Source organism: Balaenoptera physalus (genome assembly GCF_965194825.1).
Source record: "Balaenoptera physalus genome assembly, chromosome: 14".
NCBI classification, from domain to species: Eukaryota; Metazoa; Chordata; class Mammalia; order Artiodactyla; family Balaenopteridae; genus Balaenoptera; species Balaenoptera physalus.
Genome location: NC_138893.1, coordinates 43,019,694 through 43,040,462, shown reverse-complemented (window position 1 = coordinate 43,040,462; position 20,769 = coordinate 43,019,694). Strand labels below are relative to the sequence as shown.

At 35.4% G+C, this 20,769-nt stretch overlaps 1 protein-coding gene across 11 annotated transcripts in view; it reads right to left on the bottom strand.

Annotated features, from left to right (window-relative positions):
- LOC309643036 (uncharacterized protein) overlaps positions 1–20,769 on the bottom strand; it is a gene marked incomplete at its 5' end in the record, with an annotated part of 739,057 nt that overhangs the window by 669,040 nt on the left and 49,248 nt on the right. Inside the window, one exon of one of the 11 annotated variants that reach the window (XR_014253499.1) lies at positions 11,316–13,595. The exons of the other annotated variants lie outside the window; for them this stretch is intronic. Of the gene's footprint in view, positions 1–11,315; positions 13,596–20,769 lie in introns of those variants that run through there. 11 annotated transcript variants of the gene reach the window in all.

Below are 20,769 nucleotides of genomic sequence, written 5' to 3'. Positions count from 1 at the left end.
GAATGGGAGAAAATATTTGCAAATGAATCAACGGACAAAGGATTAATCTCCAAAATATATAAACAGCTCATGCAGTTCAATATTAAAGAAACAAACAACCCAATCCAAAAATGGGCAGAAGATCTAAATAGACATTTCTCCCAAGAAGATATACAAACGGCCACAAAGCACATGAAAAGCTGCTCAACATCACTAATTATTAGAGAAATGCAAATCAAAACTGCAATGAGGTATCACCCCACACCAGTTAGAATGGGCATCATCAGCAAATCTACAAACAACAAATGCTGGAGAGGGTGTGGAGAAAAGGGAACCCTCTTGCACTGTTGGTGGGAATGTAAATTGATACAGCTACTATGGAGAACAGTATGGAGGTTCCTTAAAGAACTAAAAATAGAATTACCATATGATCCAGCAATCCCACTACTGGGCATATACCCAGAGAAAACCATAATTCAAAAAGACACATGCACCCCAATGTTCATTGCAGCACTATTTACAATAGCCAGGTCATGGAAACAACCTAAATGCCCATCGACAGATGAATGGATAAAGAAGTTGTGGTACATATATACAACGGAATATTACTCAGCCATAAAAAGGAACGAAATTGGGTCATTTGTTGAGACGGGGATGGATTTAGAGTCTGTCATACAGAGTGAAGTAAGTCAGAAAGAGAAAAACAAATATTGTATACTAACGCATGTATGTGGAACCTAGAAAAATGGTACAGATGAACCAGTTTGCAGGGCAGAAGTTGAGACACAGATGTAGAGAACAACGTATGGACACCAAGGGGTGGAAGCGGTGGGGGGATGGGGGTGGTGGTGTGCTGAATTGGGCGATTGGGATTGACATGTATACACTGATGTGTACAAAACTGATGACTAATAAGGACCTGCTGTATAAAAAAATAAATAAAATAAAATTCAAGAATTAAAAAAAAACAACTCTCTAATAGAATAAATTAATTTTGTGTTATAGATAGACTATAAAAAAAAAAAAGGATTATCCACCATGACTAAATGGGATTTATCCCAGTAATGCATAGTTGTCTTGACATGTATAAATCAAATAATGTAATACACCTTATTGATAGTATAAATGACAAAAACTACATGACCATATTAATTGATGCAAAAAATTTTTTATAATATCTAACACCATTTGACAATAATATTTAGTGAACTAGGAATATAAAGGAACTTCTTCAACATGGCAAAGGAACACCTGTGTAAAACAATGACTATAGTATTTAATGGTTAATGACTTAATACTTTCTCCCTAAGATCAGAAACTATTCAAGGATGTCAACTTTTACCATTTTTATTTAATATTGTGCTAGAGGTTCTACCAGGGAAATTAGGCAATGAAAAACAAGAAGACCGAAGTAAAACCATCTCTGTTTGCATATGATATGATCATATATGTATGTATGTATAAACATATATTTTTAAATCAACTAAAAATTAATACTAATAATGGTAAAATAATTAATAATATAAGCTAAGTAATACTAATAAACTAATAGGTCCAGAAAGGCTTCAGGATACAAGTTCAATATATAAAAATCTACTGTATTTCTACACACTAGCAATGAACATTTTGAAAATGAATTTAAGAAAACAATTCCATTTACAATAGAATCAAAAAGAATAAAATACTCAGGTACAAATTCAACAAAAGAAGTGCAAGACTTGTACACTAAACACTACAAAACATTGTTGAAAGTAATTTAAAAAGGTTTAAATAAATGGAAAGACATTCCATGTTCATGAATTGGAAGAAAGTATTGTTAAAATGTCAATACTCCCCAAATTGATCTACAGATTCAACACAATTCTATCAAAATTTCAGCTGCCAAGTTTGCAAAAATTGACAAGCTGATCAAAACATTCATACAGAAATACAGAAAAAAAATACAGAAGAGCCAAATCCATCTTGAAAAAAGAATAAAGTTGGATGACTCACATTTCTTGATTTCAAAACCTACTACAAAACTACAGTAATCAAGATAGTGTAATACTGGCATAAAATAGACAGATAGATCAATGGAATAGAATTTAGAGTCCAGATATAAACCCATGCATTTATGGTCAACTGATTTTTTTTACAAGGCTGCCAAGACAATTCAATGGGGAATGAATAGTCTTTTCAACAAATGGTGCTAGTACAACTGGTAGCCCCATTAAAAGAACAAAGGTGGACCTCTACCTCACAACATATTCAAAAATGAGCTCATAATAGTTCTGAGGCCTAAATGTAAGAGCTAAAACTGAAAAACACTTAGGAGAAAGCAGATATAAATTTTCTTGACCTTGCTTGGGTAATAATTTCTTAGATACAATACAAATAGCATAAGCAACAAAAGAAAAAATATACTGGATTACATCAAAAGTTAAATATTTTGTACTGAAATCTATCATCAACAAAGTGAAAGTATAATCCACAGAACAGGAGAAAATATTTTCAAATTATATATCTGATAGAGACTTGTTTCCAGAATCTATAAACAACTCTCACAACTCAATAATAAGGAGGCACAAAACCCATTTAAAAAGTGAGCAAGGAATTTCAATAGATATTTCTCCCAAGAAGATATACAAATGGCTAGTAAGTACATGAAAAGAAATTAAACATCATTAATCATTAGAGAAATACAAATCAAAACCACAACACAATACCAGTTTACAACCACTAGGAAACTGTAATAAAAAAGAGAGACAATAGCAAGTACTGGTGAGGATACAGAGAAATTAGCACTTTCACACATTACTTGTGGAAATGCAAAATGGTACAGCCATTTTGGAAAACAGTTTGACAGTTCCTCAAAATGTTAAACATAAGAGTTACATATGGCCCAGCAACTCTACTCCTATGTATATACTCATAAGAAATGAAAACTTGTCCACACAGAAACCTGTACATGAATGTTCACAGCAGCATTATTCATAATTTCCAAAGAGTAGAAAAATCCAAATGTCCATCTATTGATGAATAGATAAACAAAATATGGCATAACCATGTAATATAATACTATTTGGCAATAAAAAGGAATGGAATACTGATATATGCTACAACATTGATGAACCTTGAAAACATTATGCTAAGTGAAAGTAAAAGAAGCCAATAACAGAAGACATTTTCTGTGATTCCATTTATATGAAACTTGAATAGGCATATTTTAGAGACACAAATTATATCAGTAACTGCTTAGGGTCTGGGAGGCTGTTGTAGAGGAGAATGGGGATTGCTTGCAAATGGGTACAATGTTTATTTTAAAGGGGACAAAAATGTCTAAACTTACATTTTTGTGATGGTTACACAATCCTGTGAATATACCAAAAAGCACTAAATTTTATACTTTAAGTAGATAAATTGTATAGTATGTGATTTATATTCAATTCAATGTGGAGTATGTACTTTGGTATGGTTTCTCCATGAGAGGGCATTCATAGCCTTGATTCATATTTATAGTTATGCTATTGAGTTTATGATTTTCTACACAATCACACAACAAATAGAACCATGACAATTGCTACTTCATAACAGATGCAGCTAGATTTAACATATTTTTGACAGTCTACACTTATTTGCAAAAGTTAGTCTTATTTTAGCCACTGAAATAAAAAGGGAGAAAAAGAAAAAATAAAAATTCCTACTAACCCAGATTTTCTACCAGAAAAAAAACAGAGCAAATCTATTTGACTCAGTTCAGGGGATCTGAGTTTGTGAGTCTTCTCAGCTGAAGGGTCTTCTATACTAACTTCCATTCTGCCCTGGGTGCCAGGATTCATGCCAGATATTTTGTGTAGTATTTCTAAATTCAATATTTCTATAAAAGTTAAAACATTTGCTGTCTTACACAGACACAAAATTTGAGTTTCTCTTTTATACATTGGTTCCTTTAAATATATACATATATCTCAAAACCATATTTGATACTATATTTAAATCAACATAGTGATGCCATTGTCTGGAATTTCATTTTTATATTCCTCATGAAATACTGCGTATGTTCATATTCTGGATTAGAAGATGGAGAATGTCATTAGGAAAAAAGAACAGCATATTAAAGCTAAAATAGGTACTACATCTCTGACTCTGGAAAACAGCCAAGGGTTACTGAATGAGAGAGACTGTACTGTATGAATGAGAGAGAGAGATGATAGAATATGCAGATAATACACAATTCTTGTATAAGGAGAAAATGAGACAAGTGAGGTAAACAAAGTAAAAAATGAGTAAAAAAATAATAATAAGTGGATAGAAGCAATGTTTATGGGCTTGAAGAGACCTAAGTTCGAAATCTTGGGCTCATCATGCACTTTACTCCAAGAATTCTATCTCATGGAGGTATTCCAACACAGATTAAATCTCATTCCCACATTTAACCTTCTTAGTTTCATCCCACAATATTTTGCTTCTCTGATTTTCCCTCCATCCCATGATCACCTCATAAGGATTACAGAGGCCAGTGTACCTATTATATGTAACACACGTAACAAAACTTCACTGATGTCAGTTTCTACCCTGAATCCTGCCACCACCACTCCCAGCCCCAGACTCTATAACTTATATACAAATTCAGCCATGAAAAAGAGCTCTAACCTCTGGATGCAGATCCTGGGAAAAATTAGACTGGGCATAATAGAAAGGTTTCACAGGGGCTTAAAGAAGTTCATTTCACTAAATCTTCTTTACCTGTTTTCCCTTCTCTCAGCAGGTATATTCTGTTAGCACATGCAGTGGAGGTGGCTCTTTTCCCCTCTACATGAAGGGCATTTGTGAGCATCTGGAAAGACGCCACATGCTTGATAGATATATATGCCTGACCAATGAATAAATGAATGAATTATGAATGAATGAATCAGGGGTAACTGGGGTGTTAATCGATATTAAAAAGAAGTAGAAAATCTGGACAGACTGATTACCAGTAATGAAATTGGATCAGTAATCAAAAACCTTCCAATAAACAAAGTCTAAGACCAGATGGATTCACAAATGAATTCTAGCAAACATTTAAAGAAGAGTTAACACCTGCACTTCTCAAACTATTCCCAAAAATTGAAGAGGAAAGAATGCTTCTGAACTTATTCCATGAAGCCAGCATCACACTGATACCAAAACCAGAAAAAGACACCACACAAAAAAAATTACAGGCCAATATCACCAATGAACATAGATGAAAATATCATCAACAAAATATTAGCAAACCAAATTCAATTATACATTAAGACGATTATACACCATGATCAAGTCAGACGCAAGGATGCTTTGATATCTGCAAATCAATCAACATCATACACCAAATTAACAAAATGAAGGATAAAAATCACAGGGTCATCTCAATAAAAACAGAAAAAGCATTTGACAAAATTCAACATCCACACACCTCAACATAATAAAGGTCACATATGACAAACCTACAGCCAACAACATACTCAATGGTGGTAAGCTGAAAGCACTTCCTCTAAGATCAGGAACAAGGCAAGGATAACCACTACTGCCACTTTTATTCAACATAGTGCTGGAAGTCCTAGCCACAGCAATCAGACAATAAAAAGAGACAGTACATTCTTTGACATCAGTCTGAGCAACATTTCTTTGGACCTGTCTCCTCAGGCAAGGGCAACAAAAGCAAAAATAAACAAATGGGACTGCATCAAACTAAGAAGCTTTTTCACAGCAAAGAAAACATTAACAAAATAAAAAGGCAACCTACTGAATAGGAAAAGATATTCACAAAGCATATATCAGGTAAGGGGTTAATATCCAGAATATATGAAGAACTCACCCAACTCAATATCAAAAACCAAACAATCTAATTAAAAAATGGACAGAGGACCTGAAGAGACATTTTTCCAAGGAAAACCTACAGATGGCCAACAGACAATGAAAACATGCTCAACATCACAAATCATCAGGGACATACATATCAAAACCACAGTGAGATATTACCTCATGCCTGTCAAAATGGCCATCACCAAAAAGACAGGAAATAACAAGCGTTGGTGAGGATATGGTGAAGGGGACCCTTGTGCACTGTTGGTAGAGAATGTAAATTGGTGCAGCCACTTTGGAAAAAGTATGGAGGTTCTTCAAAAAATTAAAAATAGAACTATCATACGATCCAGCAACTCTATTTCTAGGTATTTATCCAAAGAAAATGAAGGCACTAATTTGAAAAGATATATGCACTCTAACTTTTCATTGCAGCATTATTTATAACAGCCAAGATATGAAAGCAACCTAAGTGCTCATTGATAGGTGAATGGATAAAGAAGATGTGATACACATAATGGAATGTAACTATTAAAAAAATGAAATCTTGGGCTTCCCTGGTGGCACAGTGGTTAAGAATCCGCCTGCCAATGCAGGAGACACGGATTCAAGGCCCTGGTCCGGGAAGATCCCACATGCCGCGGGGCAACTGGGCCCGTGCGCCACAGCTACTGAGCCTGCGCCCTAGAGCCCATGAGCCACAACTACTGAAGCCCACGTGCCTAGAGCCCGTGCTCCGCAACAAGAGAAGCCACTGAAATGAGAAGCCCACGCACCACAACGAAGAGCAGCCCCCGCTCGCCGCAACTAGAGAAAGCCCACGTGCAGCAGCAAAGACCCAATGCAGCCAAAAATAAATAAATTAAATAAGTTAAAAAAAAAAAAACACACCGAAATCTTGCCATTTGCAACAGCATGGATGTACTTAGAGGGGATTATGCTAAGTGAAATAAGTCATACAGAGAAAGACAAATATTGTATAATTTCATTTATATGTGAAATCTAAAAATACAAAACAAATGAACAAATAAAAGAGAAGAGAAACAAACTCATAGATACAGAGAACAAACCGGTGGTCACCAGAGGGGAAGGGGGTAAGTGTTTGGGCAAAATAGGTGAAGGGGATTAAGAGATACAATCTTTCAGTTATAAAATAAATAAAGTCATGGGGATGTAATGTACTGAGTAGAGAATATAGTCAATAATATTGTCATAACTTCTTTATGGTGACAGATGATCACTAGACTTATCATTGTCATCAATTTGTAATGTATATAAATGTCAAATCACTATGTTGTACACCTGAAACTAATATTGTATGTCAACTGTACCTTAATAAATTTAAAAAATTTTTAAATACTGAGATAATTTCTAAGGTTTCTTCTTTAGATGTAGACATTATTATTATATAAACCCCATTATTAAAATTATTTCTTTTTCCAAGGTCAAATTTGGAGCAAGAGCAAACCATATTTGTCTTAATTTAGATTCCCCAGAAACAGACACTGAGACAAAGATTAGTGTCCCAGTGATTTATTAATAAATGCCACCAGGAGAAACCAGTAAAGGAGTGGGAGTTGCAAGATGCAGAGGGGGATGAGGCCAAACAAAGGTATGATATCAGGTGAAGTCCCATTTCTGCCTGATCCAATAAGGAGCTCTGGAGATCAGCTCCTCTGTAGTTTATCACAGTTGTCTGTCCCAACCTGATGCAAAGTTGCTAGGCTTTCAGGACACTACACCAGTCAGTCACTGGTTTGGGGTCATGCAGGGGGCTGTAAATTACTAAACACTTCCTGCTCTGGTCAAAGAGGCTTCAGTAGCCCAAGGATAGCCCTCAAAAGAAAGTTGTGGATGTGAGTTCTTAGGAGAGGCACACAGAAGTTAGTAGCTACGCACCCAGAGCAGGTAAAAGTGATCAGGGGTATCTGAGCAGTGTACCTACAGTATCTACTACAATATTTAAAATAATTGAAAAAAAAAAAGACACATACCATGGATCAGTTAGAATTAAGTCAGAATCTCAGCGCTGTGCCCTTTACCTGTGCTGCCCTAGGCAAGCTATTTCTCATTCCTGAGCCTCAGCTTCATTACATGTGACACGTTAAGAGCATATACTTTCTAAGTTTGTTAGAAGATGCAGATTAGAAATATATTCAAAACAATTTCAAACTACGCCTTGACTACAATGACCACTTAATAAATGTCAATTATTGTTATCATCACCATCATCATCATCATCATCAAAATCATCATACTTTCCTGGGCCAGAATTGTCCTTTGTTTTAAATAGCATGGTAAGTCTGGATTTCTTGACACTTCTTTACACCTAAATTCTAACCTCTTCTAGTCTTAAAATATTCAACTCTCTGCTCTGCTTTTCAACTATAGAGGATGTCCTTTTCCTCTTCTTCATCTTCCTCCTTTCCTCCCTCCTCATTTCCTAACCCTCATGCCTGAGTTCCTCTTCACCTTGACTTTAGAGGCCGATGACTCAGACAGTATTGGCCAAGCCAGGAGAATGTGTGACTCCAAAACTAATGGATTGTGTCAGGTACCTGCATCCTTAAACTTATCAGAGTACCACTAGCTCCCAGGAAGACCTGCCAAGAAGCAGTGCTGACAAGGACTCCTGGCAGCAACAGGGCTGCAGCAATAGGGCCTTAGTGAAGGAAAGCAACAGACTGGCTGCAGAACAGGACTGCTGGGCTCAGGCAAAGGACAAAGGACTTGGCAAGTCCTGAGAACTTTAAGATGTGATTCCATATGTCTCAGTTGGGTAAATTCTTTTTTTATTTGGGTAAGATAAAAAGATAAAATCTAGGGTGAGTTTAAGGAGAACCGTTACTCAGAGGCTTTTTAACAGACAAGTTTTCACTCACCTAGAAATCTTGACCTTTTAAAGACACCTGCTTCTCAGTAGCCCTGCCTCCTAGGCTGCTCCTCATGTATTTTTCTTTGGAAAGGCAAGGTTGCTCCATTTGACCACTTTGTTGACTGCCACTTTAGGACATCATTCGTGCCAAGCAAAACAGACCCCAGCTCCACATAATAGCTTCTCAGAACCAGGTTTTTCTTTGCCCAGAATGTAATACAAAGGCCTCCAAAGAGGTACCTAGATGACTCAGCAGGAAAAATATTGGCCTTTGACACTTTTCTCATGCTATCAAGATGTCAGATGATAAAATTCCTTGAAGATGAAGTAAATACCAATAACATACTGAATCTGAGAGCACATTTCAGGTTAAAAAGTGAAAATGATTTTGAGTCAGTTCTTCTCTTGTTTATATTGATCCATGGGCCTCCATTTTCATTTTTTAAATGCAAATTTAATATAGATTAGAAATTTCTTGCTGAAAGATGGTTCTAGGAGGTATGCTAAGTAGACTAAAATTGGTTTTTACATGATAGCTCATTGCTATTCATTTGCTAACTGATGCTCCTTAATTAGCAGATTTTGTACCAGGTAACAGTTTGATATCTCCCAAAAGCCTTAGACCTTAGATGATGGTGCTAGAACAAGAGATGGTGCTAGAACAATACACCATTCTGTTACTCATTTAGGCACACCAGCACTCAACCTACAACGGTGTCAAAGCAGTGAGTGGAAATGTAGAAAAGTATAAAATATTCAACACAACTTGTGTTACCAGCAGTAATGTAAACAGGCAAGATGGGAAGCATCCATCAGTTACAAATGTTCAACTCTGAAGATACCTAGGGAGAGATTGATTGTGGGGTCAGAGAAGGTCCCTGACTTGAAACATTACATCTCAGCCCCTTGCTCCTTTACTGGCTAGTAACAAAGATGAAAAGAATAGCAAGATTTACAGACGCAATTCAAGATTTTTGTTGTTCCCCTTGTATAAAATGTCTGAGTACATAAAGTGAAAAGAGCTGCAATGTCGGATACCTCTGAGAACTGATGAATCAAAAAACCAAGAAATCTTATTTGAAATACTATTATGTCCTCTAAACTATATATGACCAGGGGGTTACAGGACTCTATTTCAACTAATGTGCAATCTAGTTGATACGACAAGACTAATCTGTATGAAAATATCAGGACTGAGAGTTTGCTGCAATAAGAAAGAACAGACTGAACTTGTCAAAAAAGATGCTGCAGCTAGCGGGGGTGTTGGTAACTGGCAAAATCCTGCAAAACAGCTCAATAAATCATCTTGTTTGAAGGGTGTTCATAAAATACAAAAAGGCCTGCATCCTGTTAGAGGCCCCATGTTTCGTACAGAAGATCTACAATATAGCAGAGGGCTGCCCATCATGAATTAGACTTGATATGAGCAAGAAATTAAGCTGCCAGGGAGTATTTTTTTCTGCAGCAGAGTCCAGTCTATTCTGATTGCTAAAAACACTACTTTCCCATTTTTTAGCACAAATCTCAGGCCTAATCCTAATTCTACTGGTTTGAGTCATGTACCTAGTACAGAACCACTCCCCAAGAGGACCAACACAGGAAAAACCAATTGGTTGCATTATATGTTCCACGGCCTTAGTGACATTTTGGTAAATAAATTATTATATAATGTTGCCAAATTCCTGGATTATTTGGTATAACACATGTCCACAGTTCATCAGCAGCTGCAAGGACAATCATTCTAAGAACACAAGTTTGTTCTCTTGCTAACTCAAATTCACTGGATATTTTATAGTTTAGTAGCCACATATTTCTTCAGTCAAAAATTTTTTCTCTCATTCACCTCATCTTTCAGGTCTGGGAGTTAGCACTATTCAATTCAGTGGTCCTATTCAAATAGAGAAGGGCTCTATATAAATTCCTCATTTTTCACTGACACAGTCATCTGGCTTAGTTTTATTAAATAGTAACACATTTGTCTTCGGATAAAATTAATTTTTTCTTTGAAAGTCCCGGAGAATTGGAAAGTTAAACTTCAGGGATTATGGCTGGTATAGTTTTAGGCTAGTAACTCATCAGCATTAGTCCCATATGGGGGCCAATTTTCATTATAGAAAATCTTTTTTCTCTTTGTAAATAGAGCAGGAAATGTTCCTATTCTGAAACCACAAGGAAAACATACACTAAGCATTTTGCAATGATGTCAGAGAGATCTTTGAAAGAAAATTGTTTCTGTCATTTTGAAATTTCATATTTTTTAGAAAATTTCTGCTTTCACAATTGGGCATAATCTTAAAGAACAGCTTCTGTCATAGCGCCAGTTCTTCCTATTGCCTGCAGGTACATTTTCTTTATGATTTAAATTTTATGGAATGGGGACTGTTGTGGTGCCCTAAAGAATATATATATATATATATATATATATATATATATATATATATATATATATATATATATATATATATATATATATATATATATATATATATATATATATAAAAGACCTGGAAGGTAAGATGTACAGAATTATATGCCCTGATTAGTGATACAAACAATAAGATACTATTGAAATTGCTCATGCTCACAACAAAATTATATATATATATACATATGTATATACATATATTATATGTATATGTATATGCATATATATATATATATATATATATATATATATATACTTTTTCAGATTCTTTTCCATTATACGTTATTACAAGATTTTGAATATAGTTCCCCATGTTATACAGCAGGTCCTTGTTTACCTTTATATATAGTAGTGTGTATATGTCAATCCCAAATTCCTAAATTATCTCTCCCCTCTGCCCCACCCCTGCTACCCTCTTTGGTACCCATGTTTGTTTTCTATGTCTGTGAGTCTATTTCTGTTTTGTAAATAAGTTCCTTTGTATCATTTTTTTTTTAGATTCCATATATAAGTGATATCATATGATATCTGTCTTTGTCTGGCTTACTTCACTTAATATGATAAATTCTAGGTCCATCCATGTTGCTGCAAATAGCATTATTTTATTATTTTTTTATAGCTGAGTAATATTCCATTGTGTATATATACCACACCTCCTTTATCCATTCATCTGTTCAAGGACATTTAGGTTGCTTCCACGTCTTGGCTATTGTAAATAATGCTGCTATGAATATTAAAGGTGGGGTCACTTCCTTAATTTCTCTTTCTGGTATTTCTTTTTCTTCTCTGATTGCTGTGGCTAGGACTTCCAAAACTATGTTGAATAAAAGTGGCAAGAGGGACTTCCCTGGCAGTCCAGTAGTTAAGACTCCGAGCTCCCAAAACAGGGGGCACAGGTTCGATCCCTGGTTGGGGAAATAAGATCCTGCATGCCGCGTGGTGCGGCCTAAAAAATCAAAAGTGGCAAGAGTGGGCATCCTTGTCTTGTTCTTGATCTTAAAGGAAATGCTTTCAGTTTTTCACTGTTGAGTATGATGTTAGCTGTGGGTATGTCATACATGGCCTTTATTATGTTGAGGTATGTTCCCTCTTTGCCCACCTTCTGAAGAGTATTTATCATAAGTGGATGTTGAATTTTATCAAAAGCTTTTTCTACATCTGTTGAGATGATTATATCGTTTTTATTCTTCAATTTGTTAATGTTGTGTATCACATTGATTGATTTGCAGATATTGAAAATCCTTGCATTCCTGGAATAAATCCCATTTGATCATGGTGTACGATCCTTATAATGTATTGTTGGAGTTGGTTTGCTAGCATTTTGCTGAGGATCAAGCCAATTCTTAATCCATTTGATATGAACTCCCACCCCCCATTAATTTTTTTGAGTACATCCTTGTTTTCTGTTTCAACAGGACGTTCCAGGCTCGTTTTCTACCCCCGACTCAAACCCGTAGTAAGCCACTCCAAAGAGACTTAATTTATTTTAGTGAGGAATAATATATAGAAATAATGATCTAGATACCACAGAGACTAAGAACTCAACAGTACTATTTAACATTACACAGTAGTTTAGGATGCACTTATTTTTCACTTCTAGGGTAACCAACAAAATAATATTATTAAATAAATGAGGGAAAGATTATAAAAGAAATAAAATGGATTAATAAAAATAATGATCAACATAAAAGAAGTTAGGAAAGAAAGATCAAATAACCAATGAGACCAATAAAAAACAAATAGCAAGATGGTGCAATTAACTCCAAATATGTTAAGTACAAATGAAACAGTCCAATTTAAAGACAGAGATTGTCAGACTAGTATCAATCAGATCCAACTTTACTATTTATAAGAAATACACATTAATATAAAGACACGGATAGGTTGAAAGTAAAATGATAGAATAAATTATACCATATAAAGGCTACATAAAATATTCTGCCTCTATTAATATCAGTAAACTAGACTCTAAGGTAAGAAATATTACAAGAGATGAACAAGAACATTTATTGTTGAAAGGGAATTTGATAAGTTTTATTATATATTTATGATAAAAGCTTTCAGCACACTAGAAAAAGGTAGAAATATTTAACCTGATAAAAGTATCTAAAACAGACTATAATTAACATCAGACTTAAAGGTAAACTATTGTTATCATTTTTCCCTAATGTCAGGAATAAGACAAAGATGTCCACTATAATCACTGCCATTCAATATTTTACTGGAACTTCTAGCCTGCACAATAAAGCAAGATAAAGAAATGAAGAGCATAATAATTAGAAGGAAAGAAGTGACATAGTCTTTACCACAGATAACATGATGTTGGATATAGAAAATCTGAAATTAGTAAGTGAATTTAGAAAGGTGCTAGATACAAGATGATTATTCCATAATTGATTACTTTACTCTTCGTGCTTTTTCTTGAGTCCCAAGTGAATGTTTGGCGTGTTAAAAAGGTCTTTTCACTCTGGCTAGGCTCAGAGTCAAACAGCTATCAGCACTGTGTTTTCTCTGAAATCACATTGCAATAAACAATTTGAAAATTAAATTAGAAAAGCAATATGATTTACAACAGCATCAAAAAGTATTAATATATATAGCAATCAATCTAACAAAAGATGTGAAAGACCATGGCACAAAAAAATTACTATGAATTATTGCTTAGAGAAATTTTAAAATATCTAGATAGAGTGAGATTCTAAGTTCATGAATTTCAAGACATGATATCATTACATTAGCAATGCTTCCCAAATTTCAAATTGATCTATAAAAGCAAAGCAACTGCAACAACAAAAAAAAACTTTGCTTTTTTTTAAATTGGTGAGCTGATTCTAAAATGTACTTAGAAATGCAATGGACCTCAGAGAAAGATGTTACTTTGGCAAATTGCTGAGCATGAGGGATGGCAGAGAAAAGAGAGAGGTTCCAAGCTTCTGGGAATCAAAGGCGACTTGGTCAGCCTCATGTGATCAAAGAGGGTCAACAATTCACGCATAGGTTTGCGACATCAAAACAGACCAGAAGGCATGTACGCATGCCTCAGACTGCCCTATATAAAGGGCCAAGAAGCTTTCTCTCCTATGGGAAAAGCTTGATACAGTCTTGACTCTCAAGAGTGGCTAGCATGCAAGGTCTATTTACCTACACACAATTAGCCTAGCCATTTCTCTAAATTATATTGCAAGAAGCTGCACACACATTTTTCAAACTCATCACCTGCACCAAAATTCAAATTACTGCATCATAACAAGGTATCATGAGGTTATTTATATCTTAGGACCTACAATTTTCAACTAACTTAGGGGACAGTTTAGTGACAAAATAAAATCTCTTTACAAGGTGACACTTGTTTGATGCAGTACCTACACAAGTATATTATCCTGGAACTCCAAATAATATAGTGAGAAAATGAATGTGACTTTATTATCCAGCACAATGACTTATAGATGCTTACTACATAAACTCTTATTATTGACAATATAATAATTGTGGTTATGATTATTTCCATATAATATCATGTTTCTTCCTTTAGCTAAAGCTAACCAATATTCAGATTATTCAAATATAATCATCATAAGGCTTTTAAAAAGTGAGACTCATTAGAAAACTTTAAAATATGATTCAACTTGCACATGGTTATTCAAGGAACACAGTGAATATGGTGTGTCAAGTACACATATTAACGGATTGCAGGATTTTTAAACCATATTGTCAGACTAGTACCTAGATTTCATGAACCAATTTGGAAGCAGCATATTGAAGAATGCACGGTTGTCAAGCACAACTTTTATGCCAAAGAGCAATCCACCTCTGCCGCCACAGGGCAACTCTTCTCAGTCTCCAACACCAACCCTGCTCTTGTTCTTAGAGATCCTCGGAAAATATTTAAGAAGCATTTGTGAGGTGGCAGCTCCTGGTGAGGTATGTTTAAAGGAGAGAAGCAGAAGTTCTCTATGGAGTATTCAGCTAAAGAAATTCCTCAACTCTCCTCTTGGTTGAATATCAGCAATAACAAATTTTGGCCATGACAAACCAGCACTTAAGTTCTTCACTCCCTTTTAACTCAATCTTTCAATTCCAACAATGAAGATGGTGACACCCAGTACCATTCTCCTAGCCCAGCGACCCATACGCAGGTACTCACTTATATGAAGCTGTGACAAAGGTTCTTTGCTTGACCAAACTTTAATCAGCCTCCTGAACCATCTCCCAACCCATCTGTACACTTCCTCATAAAATTCAGTCTTAGCAATAACCCTGCTAAGTTAGTTTAGTAAGAATCCCTAATCCTATCTGATCACTCTTTTTTTTTTAAAGATTTGATGAAAGTTCATAATAATGCAATTGACAGAAATTTAGTTATTTCTGAGATATAACTTTTAAAATAACTAGAATTATGACTTATAACATTATACCAGAACATATAAGGTTTTTAGGAATTTCATGTAATGTCTAAAACATTTATATTAACATACTTCCACACAAATAACCCAAAGAAAGTTTAGTATTAGTTTTTGTTTGTTTCTTTTTCTTTTTTTGAATTTTTGAATTTTATTTTATTTACTTTTTTATACAGTAGGTTCTTATTAGTCATCAATTTTATACACATCAGTGTATACATATCAATCCCAATCGCCCAATTCATCAAACCACCATCCCCACCCCACCACGGCTTTCCCCCCTTGGTGTCCATACGTCTGTTCTCTACATCTGTCTCAAGTTCTGCCCTGAAAACCGGTTCACCTGTACCATTTTTCTAGGTTCCACATACATGCGTTAATATACGATATTTGTTTTTCTCTTTCTGACTTACTTCACTCTGTATGACAGACTCGAGATCCATCCCCGTCTCAACAAATGACCCAATTTCGTTCCTTTTTATGGCTGAGTAATATTCCATTGTATATATGTACCAACTTCTTTATCCATTCGTCTGTCAATGGGCATTTAGCTTGCTTCCATGGCCTGGCTATTGTAAATAGAGCTGCAATAAACATTTTGGTACATGACTCTTTTTGAATTATGGTTTTCTCAGGGTATATGCCCAGTAGTGGGATTGCTGGGTCATATGGTAATTCTATTTTTAGTTTTTTAAGGAATCTCCATACTGTTCTCCATAGTGGCTGTATCAATTTACATTCCCACCAACAGTGCAAGAGGGTTCCCTTTTCTCCATACCCTCTCCAGCATTTGTTGTTTGTAGATTTCCTGATGATGCCCATTCTAACTGGTGTCAGGTGGTACCTCATTGTAGTTTGGATTTGCATTTCTCTAATAATTAGTGATGTTGAGCAGCTTTTCATGTGTTTCTTGTCCATCTGTATATCTTCTTTGGAGAAATGTCTACTTAGGTCTTCTGCTCATTTTTGGATTGGGGTGTTTGTTTCTTTAATATTGAGCTGAATGAGCTGTTTATATATTTTGGAGATTAATCCTTTGTCCGTTGATTCATTTGCAAATATTTTCTCCCATTCTGAGGGTCGTCTTTGCGTCTTATTTATGGTTTCCTTTGCTGTCCAAAAGATTTGAAGTCTCATTAGGTCCCATTTATTTATTTTTGTTTTTATTTCCATTACTCTAGGAGGTGGATCAAAAAAGATCTTGCTGTGATTTATGTCAAAGGGTGTTCTTCCTATGTTTTCCTATAAGAGTTTTATAGTGTCCGGTCTTACATGTAGCTCTCAAATCCATTTTGAGTTTATTTTTGTGTTTGGTGTTAGGGAGTTTTCTAATTTCATTCTTTTATATGTAGCTGTCCAGTTTTCCCAGCACCACTTATTGAAGAGGCTGTCTTTTCTCCATTGTATATACTTGCCTCTTTTGTCATAGATTAGTTGACCATAGGTGCGTGGGTTTATCTCTGGGCTTTCTATCCTGTTCCATTGATCTATGTTTCTGTTTTTGTGCCAGTACCATATTGTCTTGATTACTGTAGCTTTGTAGTATAGCCTGAAGTCAGGGAGTCTGATTCCTCCAGCTCCATTTTTTTTCCCTCAAGACTGCTTTGGTTATTCGGGATCTTTTGTGTCTCCATACAATTTTTAAGATTTTTTTTTCTAGTTCCGTAAAAAATGCCATTGATAATTTGATAGGGATTGCATTGAATCTGTAGATTGCTTTAGGTAATAGAGTCATTTTCACAATATTGATTCTTCCAATCCAAAAACATGGTATATCCCTCCATCTGTTGGTATCATCTTTAATTTCTTTTATCAGTGTCTTATAGTTTTCGGCATACAGGTCTTTTGTCTCCCTAGGTAGGTTTTTTCCTAGGTATTTTATTCTTTTTGTTGCAATGGTAAATGGGAGTGTTTCCTTAATTTCTCTTTCAGACTTTTCATCATTAGTGTATAGGAATGCAAGAGATTTCTGTGCATTAATTTTGTATCCTGCAACTTTACCAAATTCATTGATAAGCTCTCGTAGTTTTCTGATGGCATTTTTAGGATTCTCTCTATATAGTATCATGTCATGTGCAAACAGTGACAGTTTTACTTCTTCTTTTCCAATTTGTATTCCTTTTTTTTCTTTTTCTTCTCTGATTGCCATGGCTAGGACTTCCAAAACTATGTTGAATAATAGTGGTGAGAGTGGACATCCTTGTCTTGTACCTGATCTTAGAGGAAATGCTTTCAGTTTTTCACCACTGAGAATGATGTTTCCTGTGGGTTTGTCGTATATGGCCTTTATTATGTTGAGGTAGGTTCCCTCTATGCCCACTTTCTGGAGAGTTTTTTATCATAAATGGGTGTTGAATTCTCTGAAAAGCTTTTTCTGCATCTATTGAGATGATCATATGGTTTTTATTCTTCAATTTGTTAATATGGTGTATCACATTGATTGATTTGTGTATATTGAAGAATCCTTGCATCCCTGGGATAAATCTCACTTGATCCTGCTGTATGATCCATTTAATGTGTTGTTGGATTCTGTTTGCTAGTATTTTGTTGAGGATTTTTGCATCTATATTCATCAATGAAATGGTTCTCTAATTTTCTTTTTTTCTAGTATCTTTATCTGTTTTTGGAATCAGGGTGATGGTGGCTTCACAGAATGAGTTTGGGAGTGTTCCTTCCTCTGCAATTTTTGGGAAGAGTTTGAGAAGGATGGGTGTCAGCTCTTCTCTAAATGTTTGATAGAATTCACCTGTGAAGCCATCTGGTCCTGGACTTTTGTTTGTTGGAAGATTTTTAATCACAGTTTCAATTTCATTACTTGTGATTGGTTTGTTCATATTTTCTGTTTCTTCCTGGTTCAGTCTTGGAAGGTTATACCTTTCTAAGAATTTGTCCATTTCTTCCAGGTTGTCCATTTTATTGGTGTAGAGTTGCTTGTAGTAGTCTCTTAGGATGCTTTCTATTTCTGCAGTGTCTGTTGTAACTTCTCCTTTTTCATTTCTAATTTTATTGATTTAAGTCCTCTCCCTCTTTTTCTTGATGAGTCTGGGTAATGGTTTATCAATTTTGTTTATCTTCTCAAAGAACCAGCTTTTAGTTTTATTGATGTTTTCTATCATCTTCTTTGTTTCTATTTCTTTATTTCTGCTCTGATCTTTATGATTTCTTTCCTTCTGCTAACTTTGGGTTTTATTTGTTCTTCTTTCTCTAGTTCCTTTAGGTGTAAGGTTAGATTGTTTATTTGAGATTTTTCTTGTTTCTTGAGGTAGGCTTGTATAGGTATAAACTTCCCTCTTAGAACTGCTTTTGCTGCATCGCATAGGTTTTGGATCGTCGTGTTTTCATTGTCATTTGTCTCTAGGTATTTTTTGATTTCCTCTTTGATTTCTTCAGTGATCTCTTGGTTATTTAGTAACGTGTTGTTTAGCCTCCATGTGTTTGTGTTTTTTACATTTTTTTCCCTGTAATTCGTTTCTAATCTCATAGCGTTGTGGTCAGAAAAGATGCTTGATATGATTTCAATTTTCTTAAATTTACTGAGGCTTGATTTGTGACCCAAGATGTGATCTATCCTGGAGAATGTTCTGTGCGCACTTGAGAAGAAAGTGTAATCTGCTGTTTTTGGATGGCATGTCCCATAACTATCAATTAAATCTATCTGGTCTATTGTGTCATTTAAAGCTTCTGTTTCCTTATTTATTTTCATTTTGGATGATCTGTCCATTGGTGTAAATGGGGTGTTAAAGTCCACCACTATTATTGTGTTACTGTCAATTTCCTCTTTTATAGCTGTTAGCAGTTGCCTTATCTATTGAGGTGCTCCTATGTTGGGTGCATATATATTTATAATTGTGATATCTTCTTCTTGGATTGATCCCTTGATCATTATGTAGTGCCCTTCCTTGTCTCTTGTAACATTCTTTATTTTAAAGTCTATTTTATCTGATATGAGTATAGCTACTCCAGCTTTCTTTTGATTTCCATTTGCATGGAATATCTTTTTCCATCCCCTCACTCTCAGTCTGTATGTGTCCCTAGGTCTGAAGCGGGTCTCTTGTAGAAAGCATATATATGGGTCTTGCTTTTGTATCCATTCTGCAAGCCTGGGTCTTTTGGTTGGAGCATTTAATCCATTCACGTTTAAGGTAATTATCGATATGTATGTTCCTATGACCATTTTCTTAATTGTTTTGTGTTTGTTTTTGTAGGTCCTTTTCTTCTCTTGTGTTTCCCACTTAGAGACGTTCCTTTAGCATTTGTTGTACAGCTGGTTTGGTGGTGCTAAATTCTCTTAGCTTTTGCTTCTCTGTAAAGATATTGATTTCTCCATCAAATCTGAATAAGATCCTTGCTGGGTAGAGTAATCTTGGTTGTAGGTTCTTCCCTTTCATCACTTTAAGTATATCATGCCACTCCCTTCTGGCTTATAGAGTTTCTGCTGAGAAATCAGCTGTTAACCTTATGGGAGTTCCCTTGTATGTTATTTGTCGTTTTTCACTTGCTGCTTTCAATAATTTTTCTTTGTCTTTAATTTTTGTCAATTTGATTACTATGTGCCTCGGCGTGTTTCTCCTTGGATTTATCCTGTATGGGACTCGCTGCACTTCCTGGACTTGGGTGGCTATTTCCTTTCCCATGTTAGGGAAGTTTTCAACTATAATGTCTTCAAATATTTTCTCTGGTCCTTTCTCTCTCTCTTCTGCTTCTGGGACCCCTATAATGCGAATGTTGTTGCGTTTAATGTTGTCCCAGTGGTCTCTTAGGCTGTCTTCATTTCTTTTCATTCTTTTTTCTTTATTCTTTTCTGCAGCAGTGAATTCTACCATTCTGTCTTCCAGGTCACTTATCCATTCTTCTGCCTCAGTTATTCTGCTATTGATTTCTTCTAGTGTAGTTTTCATTTCAGTTATTGTATTGGGCATCTCTGTTTGTTTGTTCTTTAATTCTTCTAGGTCTTTGTTCAACATTTCTTGCACCTTCTCGATCTTTGCCTCCATTCTTTTTCTGAGGTCCTGGATCATCTTCACTATCATTATTCTGAATTCTTTTTCTGGAAGGTTGCCTATCTCCACTTCATTTCATTGTTTTTCTGGGGTTTTATCTTGTTCCTTCATCTGGTACATAGCCCTCTGCCTTTTCATCTTGTCTATCTGTGAATGTGGTTTTTGTTCCACAGGCTGCAGGACTGTAGTTCTTCTTGCTTCTGCTGTCTGCCCTCTGGTGGATGAGGCTATCTCAGAGGCTTGTGTAAGTTTCCTAATGGGAGGGACTGGTGGTGGGTAGACCTG